We start from the raw sequence: 19,434 nt of genomic DNA, 5'->3' as shown, positions 1-19,434 counted from the left end.
TTCAAATCACAGCAAGAACCTGGGAACCCCAAAAAAGGGAAAGAACCCTACAATTGGAGGGGCTGAAATGAAAATCTTAAGACTGTGAGAGATGTGAAAAGTGTTTCTTCAGTAATATTTTACTTTAGATATGAGAAAATGATAATTCAGAGAGGGTTTATGATTTTTCTGAATCACAGAATACAGTAAAGACAGAGCCAAATCTAGAATCCAAGTTGCCTGGGTCCATGGTCAGACATGAATAATATGCCTACAATTGCTATAACTTATAGCACCTATCCTAAAATATTTTAATAAGCACAACCTAAGAAGGTCAGGATAGGAAACCTCAAAATTTGTTGAAGTGACTTCCTGATTGACAGACTCCCCGGAATCATTTGACTGTCTCACATGAAACCCTAGTCAAACCTTTCCCTTCACACTGTCCAGCAGCCAGATTTCTTGGGTCTCTTGGTCTTTAGTCTAAACTCCACACACAGATCCAGCCTGCTTCTCCTATTATCTCCCTGAGGTGGTGACACCTGCCTATTTGTAGATCTTAAATAGGGACCTGCAGTTCAAAAGCCATCCATACCCAAACAGGGAGTCCCCTGTCCTCTTGGTCACTTTTGTATTTTATGATGTCTGTTCCTTTTCCTATTTTTTTTTTCTTTTTGATGGGTCTGAATTGTTTGCTCTAATTTCTTCATCAGGTAGCCTCATACTTGGTCTTTCCAAGAGCATGATCCTTTCTTTCATTCTTTATCTTTAATTTTCTGCTATGGGTTTGGTAACTGCTCTCTCCTTTGGCAACTATCAATTAACAAAATAATACCATTCATTCACAGATTTTCTCATGGCAAAAAATAAAAATTTAAAAAAAAAATTCAGAGAAGAGCCATCAGGAGTCAAAGGCCAAACTAACACCTTTTTTCTAAATTTGGTAGATGTACAGGAGTACAGGCCCGTAATAAACTTTGGTTATTGTAGTTAATGTCATGGATCTTCCCTACTTGAAGGGCACGTGCTTGATGTTTTTCTAGTACTCCTGGCAGAGCTATATTGAGCTTCCTATGTTCTTTTTCTCTAAGATCTTTATAAAACCAAGAACATATTGTGGCAGGGTAGCAAAGATCATAGAGTATGGTCATAGAGAAGAGTGGCCTCACTTATTCCAGAAAGGGAACAAACCTATGACTTTGGAAGACAAACAAAGTTGACATTTACTGTGAATCTAGATTCTGCACTAAGTCTCATCACCTGGTTTGTTTTATTCTCACAGCAACCTATAGTAGGGGTGATATTAGTCCCACCCTCATTCTTTTCAGATTTATAAACAGAAGATCAAAAAAAGGTTTATATATTCACTCAATATATTCATATTGGAGTATCCTTGCTGGGGCAGGTATTAGGGATGCAATAACAACACAACAGCCACTCTCACTCTTTCATGTGCTTTGCAGCCTGTTCTCTACCAAGTAAACAGACAAGAAACAAGTAAGCCAAATAAAAAATAATTACAAATTATTAGTCCTGCAAGAAAATAACAACCATAGAGTCAAAATAACCTAAGAATGCATGGTTTACAAAAAGTAGAGGGAGTTTTCCAAACTACATGTTTCTGACCCAGAGCCTGAGTTCTGTCCTTCTCAGCATCTTGTTCTTTAAGAAACTGATTTAAGCATCACCAAATTATACACTATCATGAAAATAAAGAGAGGATGGGAGATGGTGGAATATCTGATTTGACCTAAAACCTAGTAGGCTATTTAATTATAAGGTTTTCTGTATATGCCAATGAAAAATCCCTGCAGGTTTTAGTTTAGTCTGCTTTTTCTTTCTGTCACTCAAATGTCTGCTGAGGCAATTCTTCAGGGTTTAAAGGAAATGGACTCAAGACTTTTGTCACAGATCTTGTGGAAAGTGGAGCATCTTCTCTGAAATAAATTTCCACTCTTGTTTTACCCCGGTCTCAATTTCACTTTCCCTCCTGTGACTGGTCTACTCACATCTTTTTGTTCCAGGTGTGCCCAGACAGGGAACTCAGTCCCCTTTCCTTAATTTCACTCCAAATCTATCCTATGATGGTTTGTATATTGCACACAACCTGAGGGCCAATGCTGGCTGTTTACATTATGAGAGAGATAGGGAGGACAAGGGGGAATTAAAATTGTACATTAGACTTCTCAGTACTTAGATGCCTTTGTGCTTCTGTTAGACACCATCTTCATCTTATCCTCCTATCAAATTGCCAGATTTCCCCTATCCTTCACTTCTGTCCTTTCTCAAATTCCTGTTTCTGTATTAGGAAAAATATTTACATAAGAGCCTTTTCCTTCATCATACAATTGCCTTCTTAGTCATTTCCCCTAAGCTTCATCTTCTACATCTTAAGTGTTTTATCAGGACACTTGCCTAAATTGATATTGTTCTTTCCCTAAGAAAAACTTCACTGCCAGCTCTTTAAACAATGCTATTTTTCACCCGCTCCACTTGTTTGGACACCCAAAATATACTACCAAAGAAAAGAATGCAGCAACAGAATTTAAAGTTACTTTGTATTTAAAGAGTACAAGAAAAGAAAAAACAAAGTCACCGCTGATTCAACCCAACATTTTGATACTCCAGCTCTGTGTAAGTCAGCGAAGGAACCTAATTAAAAGATTGCTTCCTTCTCCCACACAGGTGTCAAAGCTCACAATCGCATTGGAGAGAAAGCAAATGGCAGGACAAACAGCATTCACATCGCCACACCATTTCATTGGTGTCATTTCACCCTTGTCCCTGGGGAGCAGCAGCAGCTGAAAACCTGTCCACAGCCTGGCACTGTCCTCTCAGCGCCACTTGAAAGGGGAAAGCAGCATGCACTGAAGGGCTTCTCAGCATCACCCTTTCGTGAAAATTGACTTCTCTCTGCTCCCCCAATTCTTTGGATCAGTTGTACAGATTGAGCTGCTTAGCTGTGGATTTTGGCACCTTATTGCACGTTTCACATCATCCACTGGGCAAACACATTAACCATCTCTCCTGCTTCAGTTCCCCTGATAAGTTAGCAGGCATGCAATCTGTAAATAAGCCAAGGCATAACCTCAGAAAGGACAAGAGCCTCTCATAACATGGGTCATTGAAAATACTACTTGGCTGCAGCTATCTGGCTTAAATTCAGCATTAAGAGCATATGTCTCATTGGATATCTCATTGCCTTGTGGAACACAGAGAAATTAACTGGGATTCTTAAATGTGTCACACATATTTCCCCAGGTAATTTTATAAAGTGATGAAGAACACAGACTCTGGAATCAGACTGCGTAGGTAAGGTCCCTATCTTTGCCATATAATGCCTAAATGACCATAGACAACTAAACTCTACACACTCTATTTTCTCTTCTGCAAATACAGAGTGAAATTATACTAGCTACTTCATAGAGTTGTAATACACATACCCTACCTACAAGAGCGGTTACATAGTACCAATAAATATGAGTGATTAGCAAAACATGGACAAGCAGATTTCCACCAGCTCAGGAATAGAAGATCTAAACTCTACATACCAGTTTCTAATTGAGCTAATGTGAGACCAAGGTAGGCAGCAGCATGCCTGGAACATTCAAAGCGACAAGATAAATGTAATTCATTTTCCCAAATTATCAGTTTGACTCCTAAGAAGTAATTAAAGGAGTGAACTCATCTATCTTTATTAATATGTATAGATCTCCAAAAAGTCATTTTTGGGTGAAGGCAAAGTACAGAATTATGTATAATATTTATTTTTGAAACACAAAACACTATATCTGTTTTAGTTCTGGCTGCTATAACAGAGTACTACAGACAGACATAAACAGTAGAAATTTATTTCTCAAGTTCTAGGGGCTGGGAATCTGAGGTCAAGCAGCCAGCATAGTCAGGCTCTGGTGACTGCCCTCTTCCAGGTTGCAGACCCTCACTCCTTGAATCCTCAAGTGGGAGAAAGGGGGCTGCAGTGCTCTCTGGGGTCTCTTATAAGGGCACTAATGTCATTAATGAGGGTTCCACCCTCATGGTTTAAATTATCTCCCAAAGGCCCTACCTCCTGATACTATCATTTTGGAGGTTAGGATTTCAACACATGAATTTGGGGAGGGGGAGCTGGGAGACAACAAATGTTAAGTCCATAACAGTATCTTTTCCCAGCACATATAAATGAATGCAAATCTGTAAGGAAAAAACACAAATAAAAAGTAGTAATTACTTGCAGGAAGTCAAGTGAAGACTGGGATTACAGGTGGCAGTCAAGGGAGACTTTAACCATATTTATCATCTTCTAAATGTCTTCAAGCTGGGAGGATAGATTGGTAAATCACTTCCTTAATTAACTTTTTTCTTTCAAAAGTAATTTAAAACATTATTTTATTTTCAACAAGCATATATGTTACCTATACATACAAAAATAGAAAGTAAAATTTGCATAAATTTTCAAAATAAAACATAATACCTTGAAGAAGTTGTTTTATTTGCGGGGCAAATTACATATTAGAGCCTCACAAAATACGCATTTACCTTGTTTTGTTGTTAAAGGAATTTTGAAAGAAAACTTTCAGAAGCACAGTAGTAGCTGAATGGGATCCTATTCCATTTCACTCTAATTTGATTGCCAACACATTTATCCACTCACCCAGGCCAGAATATCAGCTACCCATTTGTCATGCTCAGGGTTAGGTTCCAGCCCCAGCTGAGAGCTGAGGGGAATGGGTGGCTGGGGGGCAGGGAGCTGGAAGAACACACAAGAGACAGCAGGTAAATGAGACATGGTTTTATTCAGCAGAGCCTTCACAGGGTCAGTGTTACATTTATACACTAGTGGCTGAAAGCCAGGTGGCAAGCTTCTCTATGTTGTGTCTATGTGGCTATGATTATCTAAGACATGGGACTGTGCGCTTGCGCCCCAATCCTGCTGAGTTATCTATGCTGTTTACCTTGGCCTATGCCTGCTGCTGTATGCCTGCTTTGCTGCAGCACAGCCATGTTCCTTGCACCATCTCTTCCCATTCCCTTCATATTTAATCAGTCTTCAAGGCCTGCCTCCTAAATTTCTCTAAAACTTGTCAAATTCCTCTTAATTCTCACTTATCTAGGTCATCCTTATCTCTCACCTGAATTACTGCAAAAATCTCAATATTGGTTCCCTTGCCTGCATTTTCATGGCTTTTCTTTGTTTGTTTGTTTGTTTTGTAGAGACAGGGGTCTCAAACTCCTGGGCTCAAGCAATCCACCTGCCTCAGCCTCTCAAAGTGTTGGGATTACAGGCAAGAGGCCCCAGGCCCAGCCTTTATGATTCTTTTTAACCCACTGACACACTGATACCCTCATGACCTTTAAAATGTGAATATCGTCAGGTCATTCTACAACTTAGAATTTTTGGTGGCTCCCAGCATCTATAATTTATTTAAGCAACTTAGCAGCAAAAGAGATTCATGACATTAAAGGGAGGCTAACTGACCACCAGAAGTTTTGTCTTCATTTGCATAGAGTTTTAGCTTGAAGACAGATGCTATTGTGTCAAACCCTATTAACCTCAATAGGGAAAACGCCAGGTTCAAGAGGTCAAAGAAGAGACCCAGAGCCAGGAAACAAGACATGGGGTTCTATTAGGGACTTACATACAGGAGAGTCCAGTGGTGGTGGGTGCGACAGGAAAACTGCAACCATTGAAAAACAGCATGCTGTTGATAGAACATTTTCATTTGACACCCTCCCCTTAATTACCTTGACCTGGCAACCTTCATTTAACCCAAAACTCAGGGCCTCAATCCCCTGAATCACCTGTGTTCTATGAAATGGGCTAGGGGCAGGGGTCTCAGATGTTCTTCATAGACAAGGAACAAATCTCCTGGTTGACTATACCAGGATTCCCTGGCTCAGAACACACACCTTCAGAGGTGTCTGCCATACAGGGCCATTCTAAGGGTATGCTGAAGCTATTGCTATCAGGGGCATTCATAGAAGTTCAGAAGGAAATTGACTTCTTAGATCACCTTGCATCTAGATAAGCCAGTTGACAAAGTTTGATCAGTGGAAAGTGAGTAAATGTGATGGGTGCTTCTGTGATTCACAGGCTCCTCCTTGCTTTGTTTTTCCTTCATCAGCTGGATGCAGATCATAAGGTTTGACAGATGGTAGGGCCACGAGATAGAAAGGACGTGGTCTGTGAATCACCACATGGAGGCATCTGCCCTGTTGATCACATGTGTGGGAAATAAGCTCCTATTGTAGTTGAGCTATTGTAGATTTAGGGTCTGTTACAGCAGTTTGACCTACACTAGCTAATGCAAAGGATATGGTTCCTGCTATGTCCCAATTATTCATTATTCCCAAATTCTCACTTTACATTAATATAATACCAAACTATCTTCTTTGCTCTGGAAAAAAAAAACCTCCCTTTTTTTCCTTTTTTACTGCCAGTACACATTTGTTCATATGTTTTCTACTTTCTGAAATATAAATACTATAATAAATATTGTTTATGGGCCAGGTATGCTGGTTATGAAAATGCACCTCACAGACCTCCAACTACAGGGACTTCCATCTGCAGGGCTCCAGCTATTGCACTCAAGCCCACAGTAGAGAGCTCGTGCTTCCCCCAACTGCCCCCATTATTGCAGCTAATACTAAGGGAGAGCTGTTAATTGGAGACACAGAACTCCTCTGTCAATTTTGACTCAAGGACTCCTTGATGCCCTGCTGAACCTTCCTTAGACTGCATGAAATTCTAGGACTCTGCCATCCAATCCCCCTTCCCTCTCTGCTTCACTGACAGTCAGATTCCCATCACAGTCTCAAGATTCATCCAGTTTCACCCACTTTCTTCCCTGTAGTCTCTTAAGGCATTTAATCAAATAAGATCCTTGCATATTTAATTTTACCTTGGTGCCTGCTTCTCAGAGAACCTCAATTTGAACACAGGGTATTGTGCCAAGCATGTACAAATTAGGTAATCCTCGCAAAGTCTTCTCAGATAAGTACTAATATTTTACAAATCTCTAGACTGAGGCCTTGGGATACTGAGTAACTTTCCCATCATCTCACATTTTCACCCCCCACCCCCCACTACCTGGTAAACTTTCACATTCAAGTCTCAACTTGGGGGTCAATACTTCCTCCATTTCTTATCATAGAGAGGGTTAAACTACTTTTTTTCTGTGCAAACTCTGGCAAACTCTTCTTTGTTGATCCTGTTTTTTCACATGACTGTTTCCCCTATTAGATCTGTGAACCACCTTGATGTGAGGACTTATACATTTCTGTATTTGTAGCACCAGTGTTAGCACAGATGCCTAGAATAAACTTAATAATTAGTTTCAGTTGAATTGTGTTAGATTTAGCTGAGTTGATTCTGAATGAGATAATATAGCTACATGTGAGAAAATGAATTTTTGGTGGGTAGACCGAACTCAAGAAAAAGAGTATAAAATTGAGATTTCAACTAGGCACCTATGTTTCAATAAATATGAAACTACAAAGCAAGTTGCCAAATTAGCACTTGAAGAATATATAAAAGAATTCTGAGAAACGGTTCTATAATTTTTAGATCTCTTGACCAAATCAAGGAGTTAGAATATGGAAGAAAAAGACTTGCAGAGAGATTTCTTTACAGAAAATTGTTTCTCTGCTGTAAGTCTACCACCCCCTAGGGGGAAGGGTGTATAGTACTAATGCAATATTTTCCAGCTGGAGAATTAGCTTTTCCTTCCCCTCTCCACCCAGGGAAATTCAGCCAGTGAGAACAGTTAGCTGCCTTCGTGGTGTGAAGGGAAGGCTATGTGCTTGGGATTCTTAGGGCTCTCAGGGTTCACTGGGGCAAGGGATGCATGAATTCTTCCTGTGATCAAGAATAGGATCAGGGAGTGAAAGAGAGACAAAGCATAGAGTCGTAAGACTTTTTTCAAAAGGGTGTCCTCAGGGGTCAGGGTCCCCAGTAGCAAGAATATGGAGACAAATTGGCCCATTCCTGAGGAGCACTGAGGAAGCAATCCCATTAAATTATCTGTAATAGAGATGTATTCATCCTAGTCCAGGTTACTATGAAAAAGTAGAACACAGCAGAAAATTTAAAAAACTCCAATTGAGGAAAGAGAGAGACCCTCCCATATTGTTTTATATTGTTTTATACTCAGTACCTGTTTTAAGAAAAAACAAGGAAGTAAAACCAAAGACAGACAGCCCGGCACCAGGCCCCAAACCGGGCCTGGGCCTGCCTGGCCTAAACCTCATAGTTAAAAATCAACTCATAATTTAGAAACCGATGTTATTCATAGATTCCAGACATTGTATAGAAGAACATTGTGGAACTCCCTGCCCTGTTCTGTTTCTCTCTTACCACCGGTGCATGCAGCCCCTGTCACATACCCCCTGCTTGCTCAAATCAATCACGACCCTTTCATGTGAAATCTTTAGTATTGTGAGCCCTTAAAAGGGACAGAAATTGTGCACTTTGGGAGCTTGGATTTTAAGGCAGTAGCTTGCTGATGCTCCCAGTTGAGTAAAACCCTTCCTTCTACAACTCGGTGACTGAGAGGTTTTGTCTGCGGCTAGTCTTGCTACACAATGAGCTAATGAAAGTGTCACACAAAAGAGTTAGTTTTAAACATCTCACTAGAGGTTAGTAGTTTGACACCAGCCTGGGCAACCCTATCTCTACAAAAAACAAAAACAAACAAAAAAAAACTAAGAGATTAGCCAAACATAGTATTGTATGCCTGTAGTCCCAGCTACTTGAGAGGTTGATGCAGAAGGATCATTTGACCCCAAGAGTTCAAGGTTGCAGTGAGCTATGATAGTGCCACTGCACTCCAGCTTAAGTAACGCAACAAGACCCTGTCTTAAAATAAAATAAAATAAAATAAAATAAAGTAAAATAAAATAATAAAAAAGTGCTTGTCCCAAGAGCACAAAGCTAGCTGATAAAGGTGCTAGTTCAAGTAAGAACCATCTTGCCCTCTGCATCTCCTCCCACCTCCTTGCTTCCTATTTCACCCCTCTCCACTAGAATCCCAAGCAGCAGCTGGCAAGGAAAAAGGAGAAGCACCTGGCCGAGAAACATAGATTACGTTACCAAACCACACTTTCTCATTCACAGACTTGCTCCCTGAAGCAGGCCAAAGCCGGGGTGGGGGTGGAGAGAAAAGCTTTTATAAGTTCACTTTAGGGAATTGAATGGTACCTTTGACTAAATAGTTTGATTACTAAAAGCAAGCAAACTGTGTGTTTACGTGTCTATTAATAAAAGTGAACACAACAGTCAAAGACCTGCCTGAGTTTTCATTTGAAAGAGAAAATTATTTCCCCTGAATACATTTTTTTAAGTTGATGGGAAATGAAAATGAATTTGTACTTTGATGTGTGAGCTAGGCCCTTATAAGTTCTGGCTGTTCCATATACCAGTGTCATCACTATCAAAACCACTGAGATCATAATTGAGAGTCAGGGTAGACTGCAGACAAACAGATTTTCTAGAATATGGAAATCCACAGGCAGAAATACCATCCAGGCTCACTTAGGCATGACTCTACTTTTTCTTTCAAGGTGAAGTGCTAATCTTTGTAGTATCAAGTGTGGTTCAAGAGGCTCAATATTTTTTAATATTCTCTTAAGTTGGCCCATATAAAATTTTAGTGCAGAATAATAGCTCTCAGAGTGTAATCTTTAGACCAACAGCACCAGCATCACCTGGGAAGAGGTTAAAAAATGCAAATTCTTAGGTCACATTTTAAATATACTAACTTAGATATTCAGGCAGGGGGCCCAGCACTCTATGTTTAACAAGCCTTGTAGGTGATACTGATGGAGCTAAAGTTTGATAGCCACAGGTGTAGGATATCCCAGAACACAGTACTGACATAAGTCCCTGTATTAAAAGTCAGAAATTTGACAAAATTTTAGTTTTGTTTTAAATTTAGGCAGCAACAGGACACCACCTGAGCTCGTAGACGATTGTACTCATTTAATCCTTATAATTATTCAGTATGGGAGTATTATTTCCATTTTAAAGTTAATTAACAAAATACAGATGGATATCACGTGGACACTGCTAATGGAGCAGAGGAACCACAGAGCAATAATATAAGAAATCATGCTAGTCTCCTTTGACACATGTTTTATGTATCAATAAGCAGTAACGGATAGGACTGAGCCTACTACAAATGCATTTCTTACACAAGACATGTAAATATCATGACCATGACTATTCTGCATGTGCAATTGTTTTAAAAAGCTTAAATTCTTCACTAAACACTTTAGAATTCAGGTAAAGCTCAGATAATTTTGTATATGTGAGCCATACAATTGCACTGTTTATTAAATGAGCTGGAATCTTGTGATTTGTTATATGAATAAGTAGCTGAATTGTTTCTTTCTCCCTCTGGCATGTGCATACACACACACACATCCCTATTAAAACTCACACCAGCATATAAGTAAGTGCAAAGCTACAACTACAGATCTGCCTGAAGGGGATGAAAACAGTCAAGGTTCCCAGGTGTTCAGAATAACAAGCCTGCTCAATATCATTCATTTATTCAACCTGCATTTGTTGAACACTTTAACTACTTGCACCAGCCTCATTACAATATTGATAACTAATATATAATAAGCCTTTTTCCACGTCAGGCACATCATCCTTATAAGAATTTTCTCATTTAATCCTTATAATTATTCAATATGGGAGTATTATTATTTCCATTTTAAAGTTAATTAACAACCAACCTCACCTTGCTGGCAAGTGGTAGAGCCAGGTTGTCAACCCAAGAAGTATATTGTCTGTTTCCTTAACTACTACACTACACTGAAAGACTACTGGGTAAATAACAAAATTAAGGCAGAAATAAATAAGTTCTTTGAAATCAATGAGAACAAAGACACAACATACCAGAATCTCTGGTGTAGAGGGAAATTTATAGCACTAAATGCCCAAAGGAGAAAGCTGGAAGGATCTAAAATCAACACCCTAACATCACAATTAAAAGAACTAGAGAAGCAAGAGCAAACAAATTCAAAAGCTAGCAGAAGACAAGAAATAATTAAGATCAGAGCAGAACTGAAGGAGATAGAGACACGAAAAACCCTTCAAAAAATCAATGAATCCAGGAGCTGGTTTTTTGAAAAGATTAACAAAATAGACTGCTAGCCTGATGAATAAAGAAGAAATGAGAAAAGAATAAAATTGACACAATAAAAATGATAAAGGGGATATCACCACTGATTCCACAGAAACACAAACTACCATCAGAGAACACTATAAACTCCTGTATGCAAATAAACTAGAAAATCTAGAACAAATGGATGAATTCCTGGACACATACGCCCTTCCAAGACTAAGCCAGGAAGAAGTCAAGTCTTTGAATAGGCCAATAACAAATTCTCAAAATGACGCAGTAATTAATACCCTACCAAAAAAAAAAAGCCAGGACCAGACGGATTCACAGCCAAATTCTACCAGAGGTACAAAAAGAGCTGGTACCATTTCTTCTGAAGCTATTCCAAACAGTAGAAAAAGAGGTACTCTTCCTTCACTCATTTTATGAGGCCAGGATCATCCTGATACCAAAAAAAGAAAATTTCAGGCCAGTATCCCTCATGAACATCGATGTGAAAATCCTCAGTAAAATACTGGCAAACCAAATCCAGCACACACCAAAAAGCTTATCCAGCATGATCAAGTCAGCTTCATCCCTGGGATGCAAGACTGGTTTAACATATGCAAATCAATAAACATAATCCATCACATAAACAGAACTAATGACAAAAACCACATGATTATCTCAATAGATGCAGAAAAGGCCTTCAATAAAATTCCACTGTCCTTCACACTAAAAATTCTCAATAAACTAGGTACTGATGGAACTTATCTCAAAATAATAAGAGCTCTTTATGACAAACCCACAGCCAACATGATACTGAATGGGCAAAAGCTGGAAGCATTCCCTTTGAAAACTGGCACAAGACAAGGAGGCCCTCTCATACCACTCCAACTCGACATACTATTAGAAGTTCTGGTCAGGGCAATCAGGCAAGAGAAAGAAATAAAGGGTATTCAAATAAGAAGAGAGGAAGTCAAATTGTCTTTGTTTGCTGATGACCTGATTGTATGTTTAGAAAACTCCATCATCTCAGGCTAAAAACTCCTTAAGCCGATAACCAACTTCAGCAAAGTCTCAGCATATAAAATCAATGTGCAAAAATCACAAGCATTCCTACAGACAAACAGAGGGCCAAATCTGAGTGAACTCCCATTCACAATTGCTACAAAGAGAATAAAATACCTAGGAATACAACTTACAAGGGATGTGAAGGTCCTCTTCAAGGAGAACTACAAACCACTGCTCAAGGAAGTAAGAGAGGACAGGAACAAATGGAAAAACATTCCATGCTCATGGATAGGAAGAATCAGTATCATGAAAATGGCCATACTACCCAAAGTAATTTATAGATTCAATGCTATTCTCATCAAGCTACCATTGACTTTCTTCACAGAATTGGAAAAAAAAACTACTTTAAATTTCTTATGGAACCAAAAAAGAGCCTGTATAGCCAAGACAATCCTAAGCAAAAAGAACAAAGCTGGAGGCATCACACTACCTGACTTCAAACTATACTACAAGGCTACAGTAAACAAAACAGCATGATACTGGTACCAAAACAGATATATAGAACAATGGAACAGAACAGAGGCCTCAGAAATAATACCACACATCTACAACCATCTGATCTTTAGCAACCCTAATTAAAAACAAGCATTGGGAAAAGCATTCCCTATTCAATAATTGGTGTTGGGAAAACTAGCTAGCCATATGCAGAAAACTGAAACTAGACCCCTTCCTTACACTTTATACAAAAATTAACTCAAGATGGATTAAAGACTTAAATGTAAGACCTAAAATCATAAAAACCCTAGAACAAAACCTAGGCAATATCATTCAGGACATAGGCATGGGCAAAGACTTCATGACTAAAACATCAAAAGCAATTTCAAGAAAAGCCAAAATTGACAAATGGGATCTAATTAAACTAAAGAGCTTCTGCACAGCAAAAGAAACTATCACAAGAGTGAACAGGCAACCTACAGAATGGGAGAAAATTTTTGCAATCTATCTATTCTGATAATATCCAGAATTTACAAGGAACTGAAACAAATTTGCAAGAAAAAAACAACCCCATCAAAAAGTAGGTAAAGGATATGAAGAGACACTTCTCAAAAAACGACATTTATGCAGCCAACCAACATATGAAAAAAAGTGCCTCATCACTGGTCATTAGAGAAATGCAAATCAAAACCACAATGAGATACCATCTCACACCAGTTAGAATGTCAATCATTAAAAAGTCAGGAAAAAACTGAGGCTGGAGAGGATGTGGAGAAATAGGAACACTTTTACACTGTTGGTAGGAGTGTAAATTAGCTCAACCATTGTGGAAGACAGTGTGGTGATTTTTCAAGGATCTAGAACCAGAAACACCATTTGACCCAGCAATCCCATTACTGGCTATATACCCAAAGGATTATAAATCATTCTACTATAAAGACACATGCACATGTATGTTTATTTTGGCACTATTCACAAGAGCAAAGACTTGGAACCAACCCAAATGCGCATCAATGATAGGGCGGATAAAGAAAATGTGGCATATATACACCATGGAATACTATGCAGCCATAAAAAAGGATGAGTTCATGTCCTTTGCAGGGACATGGATGAAGCTGGAAACCAGCTCATTATTCTCAATAAACTAACACCAGAACAGAAAACCAAACTCTGCATATTCTCACTCATATGTGGAAGTTGTATAATGAGAACCCATGGACACAGGTAGGGGAACATCAAACACCAGGGCCTGTTGAAGCGTGACAGGGTACTAGGGGAGGGATAGCATTAGGAGAAATACCTAATGTAGATGACAGGTTGATGGGTGCCACAAACCACCATGGCACGTGTATATCTATATAACAAACCTTCACATTCTGCACATACATCCCAGAACTTAACGCATAATTTTAAAGAAAGAAAGAAAGAAAAAGACTCTAAGAACATCAAAATACCCCAAGCACATGAAGTTACACTCCAAAGCCAGAGAGCTGCAAGCTACTAGAGGCTAGCTCAGGCTTTCAACAAGGGCCTATATTAGTGACTTATTTACATTACCTTATTTAATCTCCATGGCAGTGAGTTTGATATCATTCTCATTACACTTTGATAAAATTAAAACCTAGAGAGGTTAATCCACTTGCTCCTGTCACACATTGAAAGAGCTGTGATTCAAACCCAGGTTAGTTTGAGTATAAAAGGTTATACTATTCCCAGAATGTTATGCTGATTCCCTTGTATAAAGACACATATAAATTATGCAAAATTTCAGAAACAGATGATGTTCTTTTTTTACCACTAGCATGAATGATTGCTTATTATAAATATTAATATCACTTTAAGTTTCCTCCATAGGCTTTATTGTCATGAAAAATGTGTTCCCCTTACTGACAGCAAACTCTTCATCTATATGAGACTAGATTAGTCATTTCACAATTTTTAGTCACTACCTTTATGTGTGCCATCTTTATGACTTTTGCTTTTTTAAAGTTGGCAGCTGCAAGGGATTGCCATTATTACCTGACACAAAGAAAACACATTCATAGAAATAAATATAAATTAAACTACTACACTGGATCCTAGTTAGATGATGTTCTCTCTCATTTTGGTGAAAATAGAGATTAACAAGCATTCCAGAAGTGGTAAACAAATACTAGTATCAATCTGAAACTTTCTACTTAACATAATCAGGGAACACCATTTAGGAGGTAATGTTATTTAATGTCTTATCCAGGTACTAACTGAAATCATATCATATGCCCCTGAAGATCATTTCCTGTGGTCTCCAGTGGTAGTTCTACCATACTTTAGGAAATAACCAAAATATTTTCAGGACTTTCTGGTCCTTTAATTTCATTTAAAAATTTCTACTTATGCCTTCAACAATCTACCTTTTACATAAATTAATGATATTCAGGCAGCACTCAGCAATGTGTGGGTGTGTCATAAATAGTGGTAGTGGATTAATAATACATACTTCACCCCCATTTGAAGGTACACTAATGATCAGAATATGAGAAAGCAAGTTGTCCAATTTGCTTGTAACTTTAACAGTTCCCTGAAACTGAGTATGTCTCCAGTGACTAGGAACAAACCCTGAAAAAAATCTGCCTGTCAAAACAATGCAACTCACATCAGTTCAAAATATTGGGAGGAAACTGACCTGGCTATTTCCTACCAAGTAAAATGCACTATCAATTCACATCTAGAGTTTATCTGTAATTGCCTTCCAAATGCTCCTTTCTGCCTCCCAAAAATATTTTATTTATTTAGAAGAGTTAAGGGAGACAATTCCTAGGAAGAAAGAAGAGGCTACGCAAAAAAAAAAAAAAAAAAAAAAAAAAAAGAATGACCATATCTGCTTGTACTCTGCTTGCTTTCCCTAAACCATAAACATTAAAACAATGAATGATGTACTGGAGAAACTGATGACAAATCAGTATTATTGATAAGAGTCCTTAAGAACTATTCTCTGCTGATTGACTTCACTACAGTTAGGCAAAATCTCCCAGATATGCAAATACTGGTGGTTTTCAAGTCAAAATGTCCCTTCTATTCATATTTCCAATTACCCTCCTGGGAAATTTCATCTGAAAAATTCATTAGATACAATAATCACCTCCATAAATTTTGTTCTTTCATGGCCTTGAGAGTCGGTGGAGAGCAAGCATGAATGATTTAGTAAAGCAAGTGACCAAATGTCATGCTTAGTTTTAAGTCATATCTGAAGATACCATGCTAAGGAACCAGAAGATACTAGCAGAAAGGTCAAAGAGAAAATCCTTGAAAGGGATTTTCAGGGACTCCCTGATATCTAGTGTGACTATATGTCATCCAACTGGAATAAATTTATAAATTTTTAAATGAAATTAAAGGATCAGAAAGTCCTGAAAATTTATATCAGGGACTCCCTGATATCTAGTGTGACTATATGTCATCCAACTGGAATAAATTTATAAAATGAAGAGGGATTGTATCAGTTAGATACTGCCATGTAAGAAACCATCCAAAATTCAATGGCTTAACAGAAGAGTTATGTATTATTTCTTGAGTCTTTGCATAGGCTGGATGTTGACTGGCATAAGCTGACATTGGCTGGGAGTAACTCTGCTCCATGTGTTTCTTATCCCCCTCCTAAAACCAACAGACTGGCCTGGGTATATCTTTCTCATAGCTATGGCAGGGATTCAAAAGTGCAAACCCTACTGTAGGCAAGATTTTTAAAGCCTCTGCTTCAATCAGTTCTACTAATATCCCAATCTCCTAAGGCAAGTCACATGGCTGAATTCAGAATGGAGAAGCAGAGAAATACACTTGCCTTCTCAGTGGGCAGAACTGCAAAGCCACACGCCAAAGAACATGGATTGCACTGATGGCCCCAGTCCCTCATAGAGAGAAGTCCTGGCACCATGAATGCAATCTACCTCATGCTACAATTCATAAACTAACTCATCCTATACGACCTGCCTCACAGAGTCCCTACTGAAGAAACATTATAGTAGCCAAAGATCCCTCAGCTGAAGTTTTCCATTTCAAACGCCAGAAAATGAGTCATAGCGATTCCGGCCTTGACAAGGTAAGATCCAGCCACAGCGAAATACCTGCAAGTACAACTACCTTCAGTAAATGTGAGTTTTATGTAGAATTTAATGGGGTCTGCAGTCACTGGCCAATATTTTACATATGTGTCAGAAGAAAAGAGACATTGATGGAAGTACCCCCTATATGGCAACACTCCCATATTATATCATTTTAAATCTGGGTGGAAATCCTTCAAGATGTGCAGCGCCCCATTTTATGAGTTTGGTGCAAAAGTAATTGCGGTTTTTGCCATTACTTTTAATGAGACATATGGCTGATACATACGGCTAAATGAGATATGGCTAAATACATATGGCTAAATGAGACGGAGATTGGTTGAACATTTTACTCACATATTCATACCGAGTAACTAGACACAGGAAAAAGCTCAAATCTAGTTGTCTGAAAAGACTCATACCTCCATTTTATTACACTGTCTTAACCTGACTGGAAGATTATGTCTCTAGAAAACATACTTAAAGAACCAGATTGGCAAACACCCATAGTTTCTTCTCCGGAAGACACAATCCCAACTAGTGCTATTTCTGAGACAAAGTTCTTTTTCAAAGAGGAATACACTGTTATTTAGGACATATTTTGAGTATTATTTATATTTTATCAGCAAGACACTTTTAGCACATATCTCTACATATGTTTAAGTGTTATTTTAATTTAAACCTTTCACAGGATAATCATCCAAGTAATAGAAAAATTAAAATTAAAAATAAGTTAATTTCATAGATTTCTATGTGCATTTATTTAAAGTGTAGATATATAAGAATATATGTCATATTTAATATAGATTATACATTATATATGTTATATTTGTGTTATTATAGAGTATAGCTTACAGATTATAACACCTAAAACATTTTATTATAGTTGCACTGATGATTAAATAATATACCTAAATATTTTAACATAATACCTGGAACATAGTAAGTATCAAGTTATAGCTATATATGGAAGGTGCCTGCTCATAAGAAGCCCTTCCTTTAAGCTTCATCTTGGAGATTAAAATTCAACTAGCTGATTTATTCATCCCAGATCAATATATTTCAAGAGGCTATCCTCTTGACCTAGAATTTCAAATGATCTTGCTCTTATTTAGTATTGTAACAAACCAGAAGAACCTCTAGAGAAGCAGCTTTTAATCATGCAGATGAACTGAGAAACATAAAGTAAATCCCATGCCACTCCTCAGTTGAAATTCATAGGCAATGCCATGGAATATAATCCAGATGTTGACTAGGTAGACCTTGCCCTTTGGTTGAATCCCCAAAGGCCTGTAAGAGGATAATACTTTTCACACAATTTTTGCGCCAGATTTCTTCCTTCCCTCCCTTCCTTCCTTCCTTCCTTCCTTCCTTCCTTCCTTCCTTCCTTCCTTCCTTCCTTCCTTCCTTCCTTCCTTCCTTCCTTCCTTTCTTCCTTCCTTCCTTTCCTTCCTTTCTTCCTTCCTCCCTCCCTCCCTTTCTCTCTCTCTCTCTCTCTCTCTCTCTCTCTCTCTTTCTCTCTTTCTCTCTTTCTCTCTTTCTCTCTTTCTTTCTTTCTTTCTTTCTGACAGAATTTCATTCTTGTTGTCCAGGCTGGAGTACAATGGCATGATCTTTGCTCACTGCAACCTCCACCTCCCAGGTTCAAGTGATTCTCCCAGCTCAGCCTCGAGTAGCAGGGATTACAGGAATGCACCACCACACCTGGCTAATTTTGTTTTGTTTTGTATTGTTTTTTTTTAAGTAGAGACAGAGTTTCTCCATGTTGATCAGGCTGGTCTTGAACTCCTGACCTCAGGTGATCCACACGCCTCAGCCTCCCAAAGTGCTGGGATTACAGGTGTAAGCCACCACACCCGGCCACACCAAATTTCTTCTTGCCCCCGTCTTCCTTCTGTTCCTATATGTGAGTATGCCATCTCTGCACTATCCTAATGACATTCATCAACTTCAAGGCAAAATATGTAGCCCTGTCTCTGTCTTACATATATACCCACTTATAGCAAGCATTTCTTGAGTATATGAGACTTTACTGAAAATTTGAGAATCACAAGGAAGATGTTCCAGTTATCCATTGCTATGTTTAAAATAAAAAAAAAAGGCCTACCTGAAATAAATTACCCCCAAAATTTAGCGCTTTAAAACCATTGCAATCATTTATTTCTATTATTGTTATTACTATTATAACACCTCCTGGTCAGCAGGTTGACTGAGACTAGGCTCAGCCAGGTGGTTCCCATTCAGTCTCTCTCAAGCAGTTACAGAGACTGGGACTGGAGTCACAAAGGCTTCCTCACTCATGTGTCTGACCTGGGCTGGGAAGACCCAAATAGTTGGCGACCAGACAGCTGGATCTCCTCAGGGCATCTGTCATTCTCTTTATGATTTCTCCACAGGATCTTTTCTAAGCATGTGTGCTTCAGGATGGCCAGACTTCATACATGGCAGCTCAGTCCCCGCAAAAGCATCCTGAGGGAGAGTTGGGCAGAAGACATATTGCCTATTCTAACCTAGCCTAGGAGTCACCTCCACCACATTGTTACTTGTCAAGGAAGTCACAGTGCCAGTCAGTTTTAAGGAGAAGAGATAGGCTATCTCCTCTTGATGGGGGAATAGCAAAGTTTTAAAAGAGAATGTGGGACAGGACACATGTTTGTGATTATTTTTGGAAAATGTCATTTGATACAAAGGGATAATCTCATGAAGTCTCTTATTATCTTGTTGGCTTCTCTCTTCCCTTCCCTCCCTTTCCTACCTCCTTACTG

The 19,434-nt window shown here is 38.6% G+C and overlaps 1 long non-coding RNA gene across 5 annotated transcripts in view; it reads right to left on the bottom strand.

The window, feature by feature from the left end:
* LOC139361852 (uncharacterized) overlaps nucleotides 1-19,434 on the bottom strand; it is a 324,906-nt gene that overhangs the window by 278,575 nt on the left and 26,897 nt on the right. The window lies entirely within an intron of this gene.

This window comes from Macaca nemestrina, chromosome 2, assembly GCF_043159975.1.
Source record: "Macaca nemestrina isolate mMacNem1 chromosome 2, mMacNem.hap1, whole genome shotgun sequence".
In the NCBI taxonomy this organism is placed as follows: Eukaryota; Metazoa; Chordata; class Mammalia; order Primates; family Cercopithecidae; genus Macaca; species Macaca nemestrina.
This window is presented reverse-complemented; position numbering and strand designations above follow the sequence as displayed.